The sequence below is a fragment of the Syzygium oleosum genome, unplaced genomic scaffold (assembly GCF_021117445.2).
Source record: "Syzygium oleosum isolate NSW1041296 unplaced genomic scaffold, Sole_v2.1 Sole_v2.18, whole genome shotgun sequence".
NCBI lineage: Eukaryota > Viridiplantae > Streptophyta > Magnoliopsida > Myrtales > Myrtaceae > Syzygium > Syzygium oleosum.
Window position 1 is genome coordinate 5621895 of NW_026607502.1, and position 6000 is coordinate 5627894.

Here is a 6000-nt window from a genome sequence, read left to right on the forward strand (position 1 = left end):
ACCCCGTTCTCAATTTATCTGATGAAGTTTTCATAGCTAGTTGAACTGATATCAATTTTTACTAAATCAAACTTCCTCCGAACATATTCAAGCATTGGGCGACGGGAAAAATTTTCACCAAAAAAAAGCAAACCCATGCTGACTTAGCGTTCATCTTGACCCTACCCAAAAAAAACGAAACTTATGTTATAAGCACCCTAATAATGGATTGGCTACATAATAACACATAAGCAGATGTTACTGGTCATACATAATTTGATCACCATGACCTAACTATGCATGACTGTAGCCTAAAGTGCCACAAGTTTGTGGAGATTTTGACAAGAGTGTAAGTGTAGAATCCTCTCCGACTCAACCTTTTATTATGCATTTTTATTAAATGAATATGACAAAGGCTAAGTATTATCATTTTAGTGAAATTGCTGCGAGTATTCTACCGCCACAAAACTAACAAAGGCCGAGTTTTGTCATTACAATCACGCTCATTCATTGTATAATCTAAGGTACGTGATAGTGACTATCAAGGTTCAACAAGCATGTAGGAATATTTCTCTTCCAACCAGCAACAACACACACGAAGAAACCGAGGAAAATGGACAATATAAAATAAGACAAGGACAACAAACTTAGTTTGGCACCATGACAACATACCTTTTGACCGTTCTTCTCTGACTTCAAGACCACCAAGTAGAGTTGTCACTCAACACTGCCGACAACACAATCAAACCAAGACCCCAACACTTGCTCGTGTTCGTTGTGGATTGTGATGGACGAATCGGGTTTCAATTGGGTTGTGGGCGAATTGGGTCTTCGCCCACAAAGACGGGTGAGTCTAGAATTGTGACAGGCGAAGGCATAGGGCAAAAGGGGGCTCAATTAAGGAGGGCGATTGACGGATGAACGACTTAGCTTGAGATGCATGGCAAGACGGGATCGAATGTAAGGAAAATTGGTGAGAATTTTGGGCAAAGATCGACTTGCATGAGATCGTTTTGGTATTTTTTTCGACCAAAAAATTATTTTTTAAAGGGAAATGACGTCGTTTTGCTCTCTAGCGTCCGCTGACTTGGGAACCACATCAAACTTTTCTAATTAAAAATAGCCGGATGAACTGAATTGGCACAAATGTAAAATATTTTAAACTAAATTAGTCCAATTGAAAAGTTTAAGATAGTACCAATGTATTAGGTTTATGACTTTTTTGTTACTTTTCCCGATAAACTCTTAGTCTTCAATATTAAAGCTTATTGCTACATTGCAAAAAATATTAGTTACTGTTATAAATACATTATATGATGTGGATGTATCACTTTTCACCATTCCATGAATAGTTCTATGCATTCCCTCTTTCAATATACATGATCACCTCCTCCATTAATAATATACATGAACACATACATTCATGTACAATGTACTTATATTATTCATGTACCCTCTAGCCTATAAATAGAGGCTTTTGTCAACTTGTTGAAGTTAGTAAAAGGGTTAACATTTGCTTCCCACTTCTCTCTTATCTCTTCCTTTCTCTCATATTATACTTCAAGTTGATTTCTGAGTTGATTCCAAAGATCACCGTTTACTTTCACAACACGTTATCAGCACGAGTCGGTTAGAATCTTGGATATCACTCAAGGTAACATACATTTACCTCTCCATTATCTAATATCTCTGTAATTTCTTTTTAAGTATGTCAAACATTACCAAGAGAGAGTTTGCAACGTTAGATATTACCGGAAGTAATTATCTAACATGGGCTTTTGATGTCAAGATACACTTAACATCATTAGATCTCAGTCAATCTATTCTCCCATAATCGAATTGTACTCCAGCCCAGAAGGCTAAGGCTCTTATCTTCATCCGCCACCATTTACATCAAGATTTAAAGGTTGAGCATCTGACTGAGGAGGACCCTGCAGTTCTATGGCAATCCCTGAAGGATCGCTTTGATCATCAACAAGAAGTGGTCCTTCCTCATGCCAGGTTTGAATGGATCAACTTACGCTTTCAAGATTTTAAGTCTGTAGCAGAATATAATTCTGCTATTCACCGAATTGTATCACAACTAAGACTCTGTGGCTAGCAGATCATAAAGACTGAATTGTTGAAAAAAAACATTATCCACCTTTCATACCAATAACCTTGTACTCCAGTAGTAGTATAAGGCAAAGAATTACTCCAAGCATTCGGAGTTAATTTCTGCACTACTTGTAGCTGAAAAGCACAACCAGTTGTTGATGCAAAACAATAATTCTCGTCCTACTGGATCTACACCCATGCCTGAACCACATATTGCACGTCATAATAACAAGAGCCACGGACGTTGGAAGGGCAAAGGGCGTAACTTGAAAAATTAGCCTTATAAGAACCGAGATAGAGGTTCACAAGGACCTAAACATGGTCCACAAAGAAAAAAAGGTCCAGAAGTACCTAACCAGGTTGGTGCCAATGTTTGTCATAGATGTGGTTCTGCAGGCCATTGGTCTCGCACTTGTCGCACCCCAAAGCACCTGGTTGACCTCTATAAACGAGAACAAGATGAACGAAAAAGGGAAGCCAACGTTGCAACCAAGCCCTCAATAAAGAATCATCTCTTGACAATACATCTCTTGATATTGATTATTTTGGTGATTTAGATTAAGCAATATATATATATTATAAGTTTATGTTTATTCACATGTATTCTCTTAGTTTTGAATAATATTCATGTTTAATATTGTAATTTAATTTCTTATTCTTTTTATGTTAGTAATCAATGATGCTAAACAATTACCTCGAGGAGAACAATGGTATTCTTTGTCTTGTAGACAGTGGTACTACACGTACTATCTTCCAGCAGAGGAAGTTCTTTGAGAAATTGAAAAAATGTGAAGGAAATATTACCACTATTTCAGGCTATAGTAACATAATTACAGGCTCCGGAAGAGCTCGTGTAATACTACCAATGGGCACAAAAATTTTCATTAATGATGCTTTATTTTGCCCACGGTCTAAAAGGAACCTACTTAGCTTTAAAGATATTCGTTCCAATGGGTTTCACGTTGAAATCGAGACCGAAGGTGATAAAGAATACTTATATCTAACCCAGATGAGTGGATACAGAAAACAAATTATGGAAAAGTTACCATCATTCTCCTCCGGGTTGTACTATACTTACATACATGTGAGTAATAAACATGTTATGATGAACCTAAAGTTCACAAACGCAGAAGGTTTTCAATTATGGCATGACCGTTTGGATCACCCAGGGTCGAATATGATGCGCCGAATATTAACACATTCAGTTGGGCATTCATTAACAAATCGTGGGCTCCCTTCACCCACTGATTATGTATGCAATGCGTGCGTTGAGGGTAAATTAATTGTACGGCCGTCTCATATTAAAGTAAGGGTGGAATCTCCTACATTTTTGCATAGAATTCAAGGAGGTATCTATGGGCCTATCCACCCCGCATGTGGACCTTTCAGGTACATCATGGTCCTGATTGATGCTTCAACACGATGGACATATGTTGACCTGTTGTCAACACGTAATATGGCCTTCGCAAAATTACTTGCTCAGCTAATTAAATTACATGCGCAATTCACTGATTACCCGATCCAGAAGTGTCACGCCTCGAACCCTAACAAGCCCATGACACCCCACGGCGGTCGCATCGAACGCGTCGTCCCAGGACTCGTCGCCGACCTCACAATACACTAGAGATAATGCGCCAGCAAAAGCACTTAAAACACCCAGACAAAATTTAAAGAGAGGGGTACTGGGAGATCAATATAAACATAATCCACAACTTACATTATCCATTGATTACAAGCATACCAATTACTTGGGTTAGCAACCATCAAAAGACAACTTCCTACCTTACCCAAAAAAAAAAAAAAGACAACTTCCTAAAAATGCTTCCAACCCCTACTCCGCTTTAACTAACCCCTACGAGACCTAGAGGGAGTCCAACTAGGGTCAGAACCTTTAGAGTCAAGGTCCGTCTCCTCAGCATCTGCCCACTCCTCTGATGGCTCAGAATCTGTCTCTATCTCAATCGGTTCATCCTTAGACTCTGATTCTACTGAGATTTCTATCGAGGGTTCCTCCTTGGGCTCTTCTTCTGGCTCCATCTCTTCGGGATCTTCTTCGGAAGCTTCCTCCGGGTCTTCTTCGGGGTCTTCTTCCGACTCCAGCTCCATCAACTCTTCCTCCGGGTCTGACTCTATCGGTGCTTCCTCTTGATGAGGCTCCTCGGGTATTGGTTCGAAGGCTACCTCCATCTGATCTAACTCCAAAGGTGCAAATTGGTGCCCAGACTCCGCAAGACCGGTGCTTGTACTGGTCAACTCGCCCTCGGGGGGAGGTATAGCCGACGGGTCCCAATCACCTACTCCATCGAATGGGACATCGAAACCTCGCACTGGCCCGAACTTGTCTAGCACGTCTCGGAAGCACCATGCTACATGGGTATGGGGTGACCACAATTGTTCACCCACCTCTACCCAAACTATACTGGTACGCTTAATCAAAGTAAGGTTCTCATCTATATGGTACTCCAAAATTGTATGATCCGTGTGCATCGGGATCTCAAAACATTGTGGAGGAGGGATATTCATTGTCTCGACTGGGGGTCTAAAATGGTTTGGTTTACAACCATGAGACACTTCTCAATAAGCAAAACCCTAAACCCTACCTAGGCTAACACGTACCTCCAGAAAAGTTTTAACACACAAACAACCAACACTCAACATGCTATCACATTCACAAACACAGATGCCTTACCTTCTTGGCATAAGCAGAACCCTACACGTTATTCTGATCACAATAACAAACAATCATCACAAGTCACACACTATCTCATAACATGGCTAAATTATGCACAAGCATCAACACTAATCCGAACACGATTCAGTCTCACACTCTCCACCTCATAATTGTCCAACCTTCGAATACATATGTCCAACTTAGTTGCAACCCGCGTAAACACGCCTCAGGTCCAACTTTCTTTCTCAGCCCGCGTAAACACGCCTCAAGCTCAACATTCTAACTTGACCCGCGTAACACGCCTCAAGTCATTCACACTTTCTTAGCCCGCGTAAACACACCTCAGGCTCTCTAGACTTTCTTAGCCCGCGTAAACACGCCTCAGGGTCAACATTCTCACTTGACCCGTGTAACACGCCTCAGGTCATTCACACTTTCTTAGCCCGCGTAAACATGCCTCAGGCTCGTCCCGCGTAACACGCCTCAGGACTTATCCAATTCCTCGCGTAAACACGCCTCAGGGATTATACGATCCTACTTGTACCATCTTTCGATTCAATCTCTATTCCCCGCGTAAACATGCCTCAGGGATTAATACTCTCATAGACCACATCCCACATTCTCAATGCCACTCACATGTACACGATTACCAATCAATTTAATTCATTCAAAGCAAGCACCAATTCAGCCACAATGCTCACTAATTGATTCATTTTTACTAAGCAAGCTTGGTCACAATGAAACCAACACAACTCAGCCCATTAATCACACATACCATCATGCTCAAGTTCTCAATTCCACTCACCAAAAACAGCAAGCAAATCAGCCACATCACTCTTGTCAAGCAAACACATCATAAGTCACAATTCAAGCCAAAATTTCAATGGCAAAGGCCCACGAATTTCCCACTCTCAAACTAACAATGCTCAGCCCCTAAATTGATCTCTAGATTATCATAAACCAACCATATATCAGCCATAATACCATTTCTAAGTACATCCACAAAATACTACATTTAAGCTACGAATTTCACCAAATAAATCCACTATCCTAAGCATTCAATCCAACCATGCTCAGCCCCTAATGTGGGCTCTAAAACCTCACCAATTTGTCCAACCATCAACCCCAAATCAGTCCACATGTTCAACTCACCATTCAGCTCAAAATAGCTCCGAATTTACCTCTAATTAACCCCTAAACAAGTCTACAAGTACCCATAAGCCTAATTAAGGTTTAGAGGATCACTTACCTCA